Source organism: Enhydra lutris, unplaced genomic scaffold (genome assembly GCF_002288905.1).
Source record: "Enhydra lutris kenyoni isolate GAN:26980312 unplaced genomic scaffold, ASM228890v2 scaffoldscaffold9, whole genome shotgun sequence".
NCBI classification, from domain to species: Eukaryota; Metazoa; Chordata; class Mammalia; order Carnivora; family Mustelidae; genus Enhydra; species Enhydra lutris.
The window spans coordinates 7684199-7700223 of record NW_019154093.1 but is presented as its reverse complement, the minus strand read 5'-3'; the positions used below and the strand labels follow the sequence as shown (position 1 = coordinate 7700223).

The following is a 16025-nucleotide window of genomic DNA, read 5'->3' as shown; positions in this document are numbered from 1 at the left end:
CCCCCCGGGACGGAGCGCCGAGCAGTCCCGGCTCCGGGCTACGGACTATGGGCGAGCAGCGCTGAGCACCGGGGGAAGGTGAGGGCGGGGGTCCCGGAGCGGGGAGCCAGGCGGGGGCGGTGCGGGTTGGCGGGGCGGGCCTCAGCGGCCGTGGCGGTGGGACCCGGTGACACCCCGAGGCCGTCCGGGTGCGACAGAAATGGCAACAGCGAACGCCCCCTCCTCTGCTGGGGTCTGCCCTTCCCGAGCGGCGGGGGCGGGGGCTTCCGTGCGCGGGGTACCGGCCGGCCGCCGGGAGCCTCGGTCCGGCCGGAGCTCCGGGAGGTGGGCACTGCCAGCCTTTCTCGGAGTCATTCGGCCAGTAGTGAGGGCACCGGCGTTTGAACTCAGCTAGCCCCAAGAGACACCCTCTGCCTCTCCATGCTTTCCTCCCGATCCCGAGAGGGACTTGAAAGTTAGAAGGAGTCCCCAGGGCGGGCCAGCCAGGGCTTCCTCCAGGAGTTCTCATCCGTCGCAGTTGAGGAAATTTGGGCATCGCGGGAGGCGTTCAGGTGCGGGTCAGAGCTACCTGGTTGCCAGTGCTGCGTTTGGCCGGCCTTTTCCTGGGAGATAGCTCGCCGCTGGGGTCAGTGTCACCTGCAGTGCCAGGTCAGGCCCGCCCATTCCCACACCACTCGGCCACACCTTCCGGGCTGTGGGTAAGGGCTTTGGGATTTCCGACGCTGCGTTCTCTGCCAACCCCCACTCCCTAGGTTTGATGCCCGTTTGTTGGCGGAAGGAAGAGATGACAGCTGCCTTTGGTGGCAGGATAGACTTTGCTCTGTTTTAAGTCACGGGAGAAACCGGTTGGCTTTGCTTGGTTTTGAGAGCAGTGGGGAAGAAGGTAGTCACCCTGGGCTGGGCACATTTTCCTCTTGGTTTAGCTTTGCATGAGATAAGGAAGAGCAGAATATGCAATTGTATGGCCAGAGAATCCTTGTTTGTAAACAGTGCTTGTGAGCTGCTTCGGGACTCCTTGTGGGCCTGCTGTGACAGTGGTTTGCGGAGGTAGCCCTCATTTATTCATTCATTCCCCACATGACAACAACAGTGTCTTTGCCTGAAGAAGCAAGGACCCTCTGGTATAATGGTGAAGAGTGGGCTTTGGAGTCAGACTCCCTGAGTTCAGATTGTGGCTTTGCAGCTTTCTATGTGTGACAGTAGGCGAGTGGTATAACCTCTCTGTGCCTCAGTGTCCTCATCTGTAAAACAGGGGTGATAACATAGAGTTGTTGTAAAGATTAAAAAAGTTAACACATGTAGGGGCACCTGGCTGGCTTAGTCAGTGGAGCTTTCAACTCTTTTTTTGTTTGTTTAAGATTGTATTTATTTATTTGAGAGAGAGAGAGAGAGAGAGAACCGGCATGCGCCCCAGTCCAGGGAGAGGGAGATGGAGAGGCAGGCTCCTGGGCCCCATTGGGGGGCTTGATCCCAGAACCCTGAGGTCATGACCTGAGCCAAAAGCAGATGCTTAGTCGACTGAGCCATCTAGGTGCCCTGAGCTTGTGACTCTTGATCTCAAGAGTTGTAAGTTCGAGTCCTACATTGGGTGTAGAGATCACTTAAAAATAAAATCTTAAAAAAAAAAAAAGTTAACTCATGTAAAACACACAGAACCATGTCTGTCACATGATACTTGATAACTTATTTCAAGAAGGTGGTGGTCTGGTTAAGGGAGGCTGACCTGTAAACAAGTAGTTGAAATAAGGTGTAAAAAGGCTAGTAGCAGCAGGCAGAGGGTTGTGGGAGCCCAGCCTGGGTGGGGGAGCAGGTCCTGGGAAGCCTTGGCTGAAGTGATGACAGTGGGGCTGTGTCTAGAAGGATGGGAAGGCTTAGCCAGTGAGCATGAAAGGATAAAGTGTTCTCCCTAGAGATAAGTACATGCATAGTTTGTGTTTTAAATTGAAAGGTGTTTTGTCTTTTTTTTTTTTTTTAAGATTTTATTTATTTGACAGAGAGAGACACAGCAAGAGAGGGAACACAAACAGGGGGAGCGGGAGAGGGAGAAGCAGGCTTCCAGCCCAGCAGGGAGCCCAACCCTGGGACCATGACCTTAGCTGAAGGCAGACACTTAACAACTGACCCACCCAGGCACCCCTAAATTGAAAGTTTTAATTAATTTATTCATTTAAGTAATCTCTACACCCAGTGTGGGGCTGGAACTCAGAACCCCTAGATCAAGGGTCACACATTCCATTGACGGAGCCAGCCAGGCGTCCCTGAGTATATGCATAGTTTATTCCAGAAACCTCAGATTGTGCCATGTGGTGGTATGAAAGTCAGCATGGTGCAAGGTAAGGCAGTGTAGATTGACAAGGAAATGCCATGTTAATAGGTTAGGACTTTATTCCAAGGGCAGTGAAAAGGTTTTCAAGCGGAGGAGTGACATGATTGGATCTGTGTTTTAGAATGATCTGCCTGGAGTCAGTCCCAGCAGAGGAGGGGAGAGCCTAAAGGACTAGATTCCTCTCAAGAGGCCACTACAGGCTCCTGACCAGGGAGAGTTGGTGCCAGGATGGAGGTTCTCTGCCGAGAAAGCGCTATTGGCACAGGGTGGCAGGTGTCAAGCTCCCTGCCTTGGTCTGAGCTTCGCCCAGCAAAGAAGTGCCTGGTGCATATGCCCCTCTCTTCCTGGGGTTGCAGGTCACTTGAGCAGCTGGGGAGGTAAGGCTGCCCTCTCAGAAGGCCTGTCGTAGGGGGTGCTGCCCTTGCTCCCCCGTGTCTTTTACATTAGACCTGGGAAGGCAGCACAGTGTTGTCACTGAGAGCCTGTTTAGGGGGCGCCTGGGTGGCTTGGTCGTGAAGCATCTGCTTTCGGCTCAGGTCATGATCCTGGGGTCCTGGGATCAAGTTCCGCATCGGGCTCTCTGCTCAGTGGGAAGCCTGCTTCTCCCTCTTCCTCTCCCCCTGCTTGTGTTCCCTCTCTCGCTGTGTCAAATAAATAAATTTTCTAAGTCAAATAAATAAATAAAATCTTTTTTTTTAAAGATTTTATTTATTTATTTGACAGACAGAGATCACAAGTAGGCAGAGAGGCAGGCAGAGAGAGAGGAGGAAGCAGGCTCCCCGCTGAGCAGAGAGCCTGATGCGGGGCTCGATCCCAGGACCCTGAGATCATGACCTGAGCCGAAGGCAGAGGCTTCAACCCACTGAGCCACCCAGGCGCCCCTAAATAAATAAAATCTTAAAAAAAAAAAAAAAAAAAAAAACTAAAAAAACCTGTTTGGCTCTGCAGTAAGACAGATCTGAGTTCCAATCCCAGCCCTGATGGTCACTAGAGGTAACTTTTTCTCTCCATGCCCAGCTTTGTCATCCTTAAAGTGGGGACAGCAAGGCCCCTCCTTAGGAGGGCTGTTGTGAGGATTAAGATGTTGTGGGTTGAGCATTTAGCACACATGGAGTGAGAAACACTTGGTAAGTGTTATTACAGACCGGAGGAAAGAACTTCCAAGAAAGAACTGAACTGCTCCCCATGGCGCTGTCAGAAGTGTCCTGAGGGATCACAAGATCACAGGATTTTATTGTATTCTTCTGAAAAGGAAATCTGTGGGGAGTTTACCCAGTCTGTATGGGAGCCCTACGGATGATTCAGCTCAGCTCTTTGAAAGAACCAATTTTTTTTTAAAAAATAGAAGGAGTGCTGAGGAAAAAAAAAATACCATGTTTTAAAGTATTCACGAGAAAAAAGGTATTTAGAGTTTCTTCTGTGTGTGTCCCTCCTAGTGACCCTGGTCTGGTATCGGAGTTAGTTTCGGCAAGAAGCATCACACACATTGATGTGTGGAGGGGCTCAAAATGCAGAGCCCCAGTTGCACACGCGTGAGCCCCCATATGTGGTGGAAGGCGGATGGAGAGGCAGTCCCTGGCCTGGAGGAACTTGCGGTCCAGCAGGGATGAGGCAGGCTCCTAACCAATTAACACTTGCATGGTTTGGCAAGTCTCACAGCAGTCTGTGCGGCGTGTGGTGGGAACCAAGAGGAAGGAGCAGTTCCACTGGGGGAGAAGGAGGAGATTGGGGAGAACATCAAAGAGCCCTTAGAGCTTAACTGGCTCCCAGAGGGTGAGGAGAGTTTTCCGAGGGCTCACAGGGCACCCCGGGCAAGGGAGCAGCGTGGCACGGGCTGGGATGTGTGCTGGTGTGGGTGCGACTTTAGAAACCACAGAGGCTCTGGCACAGGGCTGTGGGATGTGTTGGGAGAGGTCAGCGCCAGTCCAAGGTGCTTGAACTTCTTATTCTCTTGCAGTGGGATGCTTTGTTTTAAGTGGGGAAAGCACCGTTAGACCCACATCTTCCCCAACCAGAGCCGTCTAGCTGTAGGGAGAGAGTGGACTGGGGAGAGAGTGAGTCTGGAGTCCAGTAGGAGGCTGCTCCAATGCTCAGAGCAAGGGCTTGTGAGGGCCTGGATCAGGCCGAGGCCGTTGGGATGGAGAGGGCGGGTGCTCTTTGGGGAGAAATTGGTCAGACTCTGGAAATGTTTGGAAGTGATGGTTGAGGGAGGAGCAGCAGTGGCAGGTGATGAGAAGGTTCCTGGTTTGGGTGACAGAGTGAATGATAGCACAGAGATGGGGAGGCTTGAAAGACAGTGGCTGGTGAAACCCACCAGCTCCATTCAGTAAGACCTGAGAGCATCTCACCAGCGAGGATCAGTTACAAAGTCTGTGGCACCCTTTCCAGCTTCAGGCCAGGCTTCCTTCTGGTTGTTCCTGAGTCAGCGCCTGGGAGAAAGGCAGCTTCCCCCCCTTCACCTTTCCTCTGCCCAGAATTGCCCAGGGAGGTGACCTTGTACAGCGTTTCAGAAACTCAGCTGGCTGAGTGTGCAGAACTCCTGTGATTTCTCCAGCCTTTGGATGGCCCTGCAGAGCAGCTCTTCTCCACGCTGCTTGAGCTGATGGGGTCCTGGACAGCATCCTCAGGGGAGAGATGGCTTTCCCAGTACTCCCTGGAGATCTTATCTGGAAAGAGAATTTGCGATTGGATTTACTTCCTAGGCTGGATTAGACTTCCGTCCCTCTTCGCTAGAAGGAGAGGTCTGCCAGAGGCCACTGGGACTCAGAGCCACCAGAGAGGTGAGAAGGAATTGCCCCATGCCCTTGTCCCCCTGAGCTCAACAGGAGTGCAGAGCTAGACCAGAATCTGATTGTGCTATGGAGAGGGTGTGCGGAGAGGACAGGGTTTCAGACAAGCCCTTTGGTACTGGGGAGATTTTCACAGGATTTGTCCTTGGGTTTGTGGGGTCAAGAAGGTAGAAGAAAAATGGCCTGAAATCAGAGCACGTCTTCCTCCTCCACCTGCTCAGATGAGACTGGGGACTTGCAGGTGACCCAGGGCCCACAGCCACGTTGCACATCCTCTCAGGCTCTGTCATCAAGATCTGGGATGGTCGTGTGTGCTCCAGGTTACTTACTGACTTAGCAGTGGTTCCATTCTGGCTCGTGGGTGCTTGGGTCAGTTTTCATTATGAGTGTGTCTAACTTATTCAGCAGGCTCTACGCTGATGACCTTAGGTGATTCTCTCTGTCGTTTGCTCTCCAGACAGAGCTGTAGTGACCGTCAGATGATTTTGCCCACCTTAGGGATCTGCCGGAATCTGCAGGATTCTAGAAGAGAGCTTGCTGCTTCAAAGAGTACCTTTTATTATTATTATTTTTTAAAAGAATTTCTAAGCTCCCTTTTCATAAACTGGAGCAGCCTGATTTGGGTCCAGCAAGCAAAGGTATTCTTTGGGGTTGCGGTGCCCCTTCCTGCAGGGGCACTGAGGACTCCTCCCCCTGAAGAGACTATAGCCACGTGGTGGTCATCCTCTTCTGATTCATGGCGGTCTACCTGGGGAGTGAATTCAGGCTTCCCAGAGTTTACACAGCGCAGTAATACACAGGCCTGATGATTTAAAAGAAATTCTAGTTGTTGGAAAGCCCCAGAGAAATCTGAGAAGGGCTCTTATTATTCATAACAAAGCTGTCCCCTCTGAAAATGTTTATAGACTGTCACCTACTTGGCAAAAGAGACAGAAAATGTTTAACTTTTAAAGAGTCTGTGACCCAAGCATCCGGGAGGAAGACAAAGCGTCCCACAGTCGCTGTAGTGGGAATTGGCGAGAACAGGGCTGGTGTGCCTGTCATTTGTCTTTAGGTTTGGGCCAGAGTTAGTCTGAGGTTTGATGAGGGGACAACAGGTACTTCTTGAGAGAAGCTTGGTTCCTTGGGAGACCTTAGGACTGGCTAGCCCCAAATTCCGTGGAGCTTTTGGAACCCCATTTCTGGCTTCTGCCAGCTCTAGAGAACAACGATTCTGCTCCTTTCTGCAGTCGGCGTGGGCGCCTGGAGGTGCTGCGTTTGGCGGGAATTCCCCAGGATGAATTCTCTTCGGACTGCTCTCCCAGCACGGTCCCTCCTGAAGGAAGAGGAAGGAAACTAGCCAGCAAAGGGAGATTACCACCACTTTCCAGGTCCTTTGCTAAGTACTCCTCAGTACATAGTAAATATTTCTCAGAATCTAAGGAAGGAGGGGGTGCCTCTGTTTTATAGAGGAGAACCCCAGGCCCAGAAGGGCTAAGTAACTGGTCTACTGTTTCACAGCCGGTAGGAGCAGAGCCAGACTTCCAGCCTACACTTGGGTGACTCTAGGTCCCATGCCAGGCCATTCAGCCTGGGCCAGCTCTGGGAGCCCAGGGAGTCCAGCCCACACGGAATCTTGGAATCAGGGAGTTGTAGGAAGGGTCTTTGACAAAGCTGAAGCAGTCCGTTCTTTGCCAGAAGATTGGAACTGCCCCTTCCTGCAGGCAGGTCCCTCCCTCTCCTGGCCTGTGGGGAGTGGGTAAGGAGACTTGGCAGCCGTATCACCTAGAAGTTAAAGGCCTAGGCTCAGATCAGACCTGGCTTCAAAACCCAGTTCTGCTACTCACCAGTTGAGTGACCTTGAGCAAGCCACTGCCTGTCTTCAGCCTCATCTCCTCCTCTGTAAAATGGACACTTTGCTCCCTGCTCCTCAGGTAGTAATGAGGATTACGCACGAGCTGCTACTGTCTGTCACAGGTTCAGCCTAGTGCCTGGCCTGCAGCCAGGATCCAGGGCCAGCTCCGGTGAGGTCCTGGTCAGCTCTTCGCTAGCGGGTCTGGGAGTGGTCCAAAAGAGGTGTCCTGAGCCAGCTCCCAGGTCTCCAGTCTGAACGTTTTGGTGGTCCTCCCAGCCTTGATGGATACTAGCTGGCAAGCGGGAAGTTCCTTATGGGCATGTGTGCAAGCTGCCTGAGGGAGTTTCAGTGTACCAGGAGTGCTTTTGTCCCTTCCGCCCGACCCTCCTGATGCGGCCTCGCAGTGGCGCCCAGGCTGGTGCGTTCTGGACACTCCTGCTTCCACCCGCGGCCCATGCTGTCCTCCCTCAAGTGTGCCTTCCCTGAGGTCCGGCCTGCCTTGAGCCCATTACTCCTCTTAACAATTCTAATGGGTTAAAAAAATTTTGGATTAAAAAGTTGTATTGTTATAATAGTGTATGGTAAAATAGTTAAGCTGTATGGAAGAATATAAAATAAAACTCTCTCTCCCCTCCTTGGGCCCCTCGTCCTGCCTGGAGATACCCACTGTTGTGTTTCTTCTAGAAATTTCCTGTGCATATTCAAGTGTGTGTATAATCTTTTTTTCTTTACACAAATGGGATCATATCATATACAAATAGTACTGGTTTGTTGTTTGGGTTTTTTTTAAAACATAATATACCATAGGCATCTTTATCTGCAGGTGTGGACCTAGTCTTATAGGCTGCATATAGGTTCCATAGAATGGAACGTGATGTAGTGAACCATTCCTTTCTTGGTGGACATGTAGAGTGCTTCCTGTCTGGACATCCGTGTGCATGCATATTTTGGTTTTTGTGGTTTTATCTTTTGTGTTTTTTTGCAGCTACACATGGTTCTACAGGAACCTTCATTGGGCACATTTATCTTTGTGAATTTGCATGGATATATGTGTAGGATAAATCCCTAGAACTGAAAGGCTGGGCCTGAGGTGTGCTTTTTTTTTTTTTTTTTTTAAACTTTGTTGGCTGTGGTTTCAACACATACTTTCTGCGTACCTCCCAAGCCTGGGCAGGGGATTCTGAGGTGGCCAAGGCACCAGCCTTGCTCATAGGAGCTCCCCCTCCCAAGAGACAAACAGGCAAGTAGACAGCTGATGAGCATGTTCTCACCATTGTGAAAACACGAGTGAGAACACATTGTGAGAACCATTGAGTGTCAGTGGTAGCTCGTGGACCTCAGCACTGGCCCTGGCTAGCCTCTCGGCTCAGAACAGGTGAGAGTCTCACGGAGGCCCACCGTCTGAATGGCTCACTGAGGGGCACTCTGATGGCCCCTCCTGCCGGAGCCTGTGCCGTCCTGCCCCTCTGAGCTGCCACAGCCAGCAGCATATGTGAACTGTATTATTCATTGTGAAAGTTGTGAAATTTAATTGAATTTAATTTTTGATGGAGGCAGTTAAGGCAGTTTGCTGACCCCAGTCCAAATTGCCTTTCTTACAGGATGATGGCATAGTGATTTTTGCTGTTAAAAACAGTATAAAGAGAGGGGCGCCCAGGTGGCTCAGTCGGTTGAACATCCAGCTCTTGAGTTTGGCTCAGGGTGTGATCTCAGGGTCATGAGATGGAGCCCTGAGTTGGCTCTGTGCTGGGCATGGAGCCTGCTTAAGATTCTGCCCTCTCCCGCCCCACACCCCCGCCCCCCACCAAAAGCAGCAACAACAACAGTATAAAGACTGAAAATCACATGTACCTGGGCCTGGCCCAGGCTTTCCCCGTCTGTTGCTCTGGAAATCTGGGGTGGAAGGAAGGAAACGGAACATTTGTCTGGCACCTCCCCCACGCAGTCCTCAGGGAACCCTGTGCAGGGGCGGCGCCGTCCCTCTCCTCTAGGTGAGTCAGGGGCGGGCTGAGAAGCGGATTCAGCTTGCACCGCGGACACGAAGGTGGCTCTCAGACTCAGCCAGCCTTTCTTCAGTCACTTGCTCTTTTCTCCTTGCGTGATCTGGGCCATTGTGGGCGGCAAGAACCCAAACTCCACGTGGGACTCCGTGGCAGGCCTGGTTCCCTGACTTAGTCACCGCACGAGGCAGTCACTGATGGCTTGAGCGGCAAATGGGTCCCCTTAGTGGCAGGGCAGGCTGGCGGGAAAGGGGAGGGCTGTCAGTGACCTGGTCGGGCCTCACTGCCGAAGGCAGAAGGCCCCCCCTGGGGGCCCCCAGGAACGTCTCCCAGGCCTGGCTCCTCTGGATGGGAGATACCAGAGCAGCACAGCCCCAGAAAGAGCTACTAAGTCTGTCCCTTCCTCCTCTGACACCCACACACAGTGACGGATTATTTGTTGTCACATCAGCTGCTTCCGGAGGCCCTTGGGAGGGGCGACCTGGTGGCAGGACCGGCGCAGCTGCTCTCAGAGTGGCTGCCGGTGAGGCCCTCTGCCCCGTCTGCAGGGACTGGTCTCCCCTCCTTATGTCTTTTCCCCCGAGGGGCCCACGGGTCCACCTCCGTATGCACAGACTTGGAGCCCTTCCTCCCAGAGTCACTCGGGAACATATCCTTCTGCCCAGGAGCCTTTTGCCTCCAGACTCTCTGTCCCCGGCCCCCATGGAGGCCACAGAGGAGCCCAGTGGGGACTTCCTTGGGGCAGTGGGACCAAGAGGGACATCTCTGATTATGTAATCTCCTTGTATGTGACTCTGGCCTCCTAAAGGAGACGGGAGCTGAGCCTCCAAACTGCGGACACTGGGCCTGCTGTGAGCAGGGGGTCTTTGGGCCCTTGCCTGTGCCGGCCACACTGGAGTCCGGCTGGGGAAAGGCGGCCACAGAGGATGGGTCTGGTGCGGATGTGCTGAGGGGGAGCAGGCTGGGCACAGGGCCCTCGCTCTGGCCGCCCCTCCCACTTCCCACTGGGCTGAGTCACTTCCTCTCGGGCCGCTGCAGGTACTCTCCCACATGCCGGAGAGCAGGGGGGTGGGGTTCACCCTGGGCCACGAGAGGGAGCCGGGCTTGCCTTAGAAGCAGCCAGTTCACTGGGTACCCCCGAGGCATTAAAGCACGACGTTTAGGGAATGATGTGATGTTATGGATTCTTGACAAACTGGAGCTATACATAGCCTGCATTTTAAAAATGAGCAAAATCATCACACTGTTTTGGAACAGTGAAGATGACAGCGCATGCATGAATCTTTGTCATCAGGGAGTCCTGGCTGAAGCCAAGGGATTACTAATCCGCCTCCCATCCCCCCAGCTCCATCCTGAGCTCGGAAGCAAATGGCTTCCAGTGGGTTCCTGGAGAGGTTCCTTATAGCCTTCAGGCTCCTAGGAAGAGGGTTCGTGCCTACTTTGGGGGCGGCTGTCATTAAAACTCAAAGGAAAAGCTGACAGACAGAGCCCCCCTTCCCTTCACCTAGCAGGAGGTGAAGAGATCAGGCCTCAGGCAGCCTCCTGAGGGCCTGGTAAGCTGGCCAGGGTCTCTAGGCTCCCCTCTCACTGAGGGGTAGGTGACTAGTTCAGGAAAACAAAGCAAGTGAGTGACAGAAGCTGGAATTTGAATCCGGATCTACCTGACCTCAAAATCCATCTTGCTCTCCCAACTAGCATTTGGGTCACTGGTATACGATTTGAAACACTTGGTTCCGTGGGCAAAGAATTCCTCTTGGTTCCCTGAGTTGCCTTTGTGGTTGGAGAGCAGGTTGGAAGTTGGGAGCCTTGGTAGAAACATCTACATGTGAGTTTTGGGGTGCGGTGGGGGTGGCTCCCAGAGTGGTTGGGTCATGGAGGGGTGGGGGACACATACTTGTTGGCTGGTAGAAGGATATCTCAGTAACCCTCAGCTTGGCCCCTCTCTCCAGAGAGACCTGCTTGGGGGCCCAAAACACCTCCTCCTCCAGGGACAAGCTCAGCCCCTCTCTCCCTGCTTGCCTGCAGCTTTCTGGCTGGGGCTCCCTAATTCCAGGAGAACAGTTGCTAATAAGGAAGCCCAGAGGGCACTGTCCTCTCTGTGGTTGCCACTCCTAGGCCTGCAGCCATCATCAGGTGGGAAAGGACCAGTGGAGGAAGAAAGAATATGGGATTCAGAGCTGGAAAACCTGTGTCCACATCTCTCCTCTTTGAGCAAGCAGTCCGGTAACTTTAGGCAGGTCCCGGGATCTCTGAGTCTCCATTTCTTTTTCTAGACAATGCTGGGTTTGGTGGTAGTGGCGGGGGGTGGGGGTGCGGGAGCGTGAGTCAGTTACAGTCATGTATTGGAAAGTGCTTTGTAAACTACAGAGCTGTGTGCAAAAGTTAGTTGTTGTGAGAGTTCATTGAGGCTGTGGGCCTCCCACATGGGCTCTGAGTCCGAAATTCACCATCCAGGAAGGAGCCTGGGGAAGTTTCGAGGGAATTGTCAGACCTCGAGTGTGGAGGGGTCTGGTCTACCAAGCAGAGCCACAGGTCTTAGTCGGGTCATCTGCTCAGATTGCACACTGCTCGCCTCAAGCCTTGGTGTTTCTTTCCAGGTGTAGTCAGATAAAATGCAGACTTGAGCCCCAGGTTCTCTTCTCTGGGGGTAGCAAGAGTGCTAGGAATCTTTCTGATCCGTAGAAGGACCTTCACACTACGAGCCAAGAGTGACCCAGAGGACCGATCACTGGTGTGAGGGGCATCCCACGCCGTCATTCACGTGCGTCCACATCTTGCTGCGGGAGAGCAAATCTTTTTGCTGGCTTCAGCCGAAAGGGGGCTAGTGTGTCCCTTTGCCAGTGAGAGGTTGGGCCCAAGCCTCAGGCATGCTATGAATGAATTCACTCCTCAGTGGGGGCCGCTCTCTGGCAACAGACACCGGCTAAGCACACCACCTGGCCAGCAGCCAGCCTGGCACCCTCCCTGCCCCAGGCATCCAAGCATTTCTGACATAGGACTTTGCCTGGACAAATGGTTCCCAGCACCCTTGCAGCCCAGTTCCCTATAGCTGTGATCTGATCCTGGATTCTGTCTCCTGCCATGAGCGGGTGGACCAACCGTCCGTACTGCTGGGCCCCACTCTAGCCCTAGCATCCAGCTGGGTGATCTCTGTCCCCTGCCCCATTGTGGCTTCTTATGCATTCTGGGTGCATAACAAACAGATCTACACTCCGTTTTCTCATTCAGCAGTGTGCCAGGCCCTGGGCAGTGTTCAGGGAAGCAGCAATGAACTGGAGTTGCTCCCTCAGTGGTGGGGGGAGTCAGATAAACCAATGGTTACAGGACAGTGGGAGGGGACAGAGGTATGCTCAGATGCTCTGGCAGCTGGAGGAGGAAAGGACTTGCTGCAGTGAGGACCAAGGGAGAAGGATGAGCCAACCCGGGAGAGGAAGGCAGGGCAAGGGTGTGCACAGCACACTCAGGGAATTGTGAGTCATTTGGTGTGGCTGGATTTAGGGGGCCTCCCAAGGCAGTGAGGCTGGACAGGTAGCCTGGCTCTGGCCAGGCTCACCGAGGAGTTGGGGTTTCCTCCTGAAGACCAGAAGGGTATCAGAGGACCCCCTTGGCGGAGATGGATAGAAACACTGCAGGCCCAGGTCCCAGAGCAGAGGAGAAAGTGCAAGGTACTAGAATCTGTTACTCAAGGCCCCTGTTACAGAGGTAGCTGAGGTGGGTCTTCTATGGAAGACCCTGCGTCCTTCCTGATGGTCCACCTAGAGCAGTGACCCGCTTGCCTTGCACCTGAGGCGGGGAGGAGCCCTTTGAAGATGTGCTGCAGAAAGATGCCACCAGGTGGCAGACCTGGAGATGGCACAAAGGCCTCTTTCTTCCCTTTAGCACCATGTTTGCAGGGGCTGAAGGTGGGGGGCATTCGAGACGCAGCTCTGTAGCTCTGGTTCCTGCCAGCCCGCCTCTGCCCAACAAGGATGAGATCCCCCGTCCTGCCACTGTGGACTGTGTCCGCACAGGGAGTCCCTTTGAATCTGTGAATCTGGACAGCACATTCCTGCAGGGCTTTGGGAGCAGCTTCAGCAGCTCGCTCTTTCTCCTGTCTCTGACCTCAGAGTCAGTTGCAGGCCTCGTGACTTTCACCCCCAAACTCTTCAGCGACTCTCACCCAAGAAGGACGTTCTCCCATGTAACCACAGTGCACTTTTCAAATTCAGGAAACTTAACATCCACACAGTCCGTATTTAGATTTTGTCAGTTGCCCAGCCATATCCTTTATGCCTGCCCCCCACCCCCCAGGATCACACACTGCATTTATTTGTCTTATGTCTTTAGGCTCTGTTAAGCTAGACTGGCTCCACAGTCAGTGTTTTGTTTTATTTATTTTTTTTTTTTTAAGATTTTATTTATTAGACGGCAACTCCCTCGGGTCCCCTCCCTCCTTGGGAGCTTTGTACTATCACTTTGCTATACCTCATAAACCTTGCTTTACTGCCCACCAAAAAAAAAGGAAAAAAAAAAAAGGATTTTATTTATTTGAGAGAGAGAGAAAGAGTCTGTGAGCACGAGTAGGCGGAGGGGTAGAGGGAGAAGCAGACCCCCTCTGAGCAGGGAGCCCGACAAGGAGCTCTCAACAAGGGGCTCTCTCTATTCCAGGACCCCGGGATCATGACCTGAGCTGAAGGCAGAGGCTCAATCCACTGAACCACCCAGGTGCCCCGGTCACTGTGTTTTTGAAGCCTATCGGCATGTTTTTGTTGAATGTCCCTCAGGTTGGGTTCATCTCATGATCACATTCAGGCTATACATTTGGGGCAAAATAACGTAAGTTGACGTTGTATCAGGAGTAATATGATGTCAGTTCTGTTATTAGTGATACTAACTTTGATCCCTCGGTTAAGAGTCACAGGTTGCTTTGTTTAAAAAATTGAGGTATATATACACACAGTCTCACAGATCCTTTAATTATCTAGTTCAGTTGTTTTGACAAATGCGCATCCTGGACTAGAGGCGCTAGGTCTTAATTCCAGACTCCTGGACAGTCCCTTACTATGCCCTGGGTTGATGACTGCCAGCTGGTGCTCCAGCCGCTGCTTCCCCCCAGACCCATGAACAGAGCAAGCACGTGAGCTGCTGTGGGCTTCTGCACTCCCAACTGCTGCCCGGCCCCTCTCCCTCCTCAGTAGCTCGGCTGGTGCCCCCACCACCACTTCCCCAGGCCAGCGGCCCAGTGGCAGGTTCAGGGTCTCTTAAGCCTTGCCTCTGGGTACCCTCTTCTGCCTCTACCCATCCCCTCCCCCTATTCAGTGCCTATTAAGTAACACCCCCTTTCTCTTCTGGGCAGGAAAAATACAGAGCTAGGTGTTTAAGCTAATGACAGCGCATGCTACTGAATGCTGCAGTGTAGAGGCAGACACTATGCTGAACCTCTTTTTTTTTTTTTTAAGATTTTATTTATTTATTTGATAGAGATCACAAGTAGGCAGAGAGGCAGGCAGAGAGAGAGGGGGAAACAGGCTCCCAGCTAAGCAGAGAGCCCGATGCGGGACTCAATCCCAGGACCCTGAGATCATGACCTGAGCCAAAGGCAGAGGCTTAACCCCCTGAGCCACCCAGGTGCCCCTCTGCTGAACCTTTTGCATGGGTTGTCTTACCGAATCCTTAGCCCAACCTCCTAAGGTAGGTGTTGTGCTCTGTGTTTTGTAGATGCTGACTAAGTAACTTGTCCAAGATCTTACCACTGCTAAGTGATGGTGTTGGGGTTTGAACTAGGATTGACTCACCCCAGAACGCTAGCTCTGACTCAGAGGTTCCCAGCCGGTGTGGGTTATGTGGATCGAGATGTGATCCCTTCAGCCTGCGGGTAACTGGGCCAGGCACAAGATGGCGGGGGTCCTGTGTTCTTTTACCCCCAAGTGTCATAGACATGGTTCTGTCCGTGTTGTGCTGTAAAGAAGCCCAAGACCCATTGTCTAACCATGTTATTGTGCTCCCTTAGTGTCCTCTCTGCTCCCTCCCTCCTGGGGTGGGGTGTGGGTCTAGACACCCAGACCTTTAACGCATGTGCGGCCAATAGGATTGAGGCCAGGGATGGGTGGGAGCTCTGTGCCCCCTTTTATGCACTGTGCGAGCCAAACAGAGCTGTAGGGTCCCTGCCTTCAGTAGACCGTGCCAGAGGTGAAGTCCAGAAGAGAGAGGTCTGCACAGCTCAAGGACTTTTTGTTTGTTTGGTTTGGTTTGTTCTGGCAGAGCCAGAAAACATGGGGGTGGGGGGAGGGGCTGCTGGCAGGGACTGCTTGGATCTTGACACCATCCGCTCAGCCTGACCCTGCAGTGTAGACACAGTCCTTTGGCTCCTGGCAGGCGTGGGAGGCTCCTGACACGTTATGGCTACCAGCCGCCATTGTCATCATACATCCAGACCCATGGCAAACAACGCACTGGGCCAGGGTCTGCTGCCCGCTCCTTGCAGAGACTGACCTTGCCCTCTGCCTTCACTGGTTTGGTGTGCAGGGTCACCCATCTCTCCAGGAACCCAGAGGTTGCAGCAGGAAGCCCAGGCAGGGTTGAGTGCAGAACTTTCCGTGCAGGGGGTGGGCTCCATCGCTGCCCTCATACTTGTGGGGGACGGGGGGGCTCGCTCCGTCTCTGTGCATGTGTGCATGTCGCTGCCTGGGGCGTCTGTGAACCTTCGTGGGGGGATACTTCTGGGTGTGAGTGATAGTCCCCTCCTTGGTTGGGCCGGGCTTCAGTGGCTTTGTAGTGGGTAGAAGTGAAGGAAGGCTGAGCTGGGGGGCCTTCAGCGCCATCTCTTTGCAACCCACCTCCTTTTGTGGTTGATGGGATGTCCACCCCGTTGAACCACATCCTGCCATAGAGGGTCCTGCCTGGCCCTACCCTGCCTGGCTGTCCTGGACCCTGTCACACTGCACCCCTGGATTTGGCATCACGGACTTAGAACCTTATGTATCGCTAATGGCCCAGCCTTCATTGCCTTGTGGGAGAGTTGGGCTCCCATCACCCAGCCCCTTTGGGGTAAAGTGACCTTAACCCCAAATTGACAGGAGAGAGCAGGCATCCTCCTC

General features: G+C 53.2%; 1 protein-coding gene across 2 annotated transcripts in view; it reads left to right on the top strand.

Annotated features, from left to right (window-relative positions):
• LOC111143094 (serine/threonine kinase 40) overlaps nucleotides 1–16025 on the top strand; it is a 39441-nt gene continuing 23416 nt past the window's right edge. The window contains exon 1 of one of the 2 annotated variants that reach the window (XM_022496565.1): nucleotides 1–78. The gene's annotated coding sequence lies outside the window, so the exon portion shown is untranslated. Of the gene's footprint in view, nucleotides 79–11076; nucleotides 11173–16025 lie in introns of those variants that run through there. The other variant, XM_022496566.1, reaches the window with a different exon arrangement.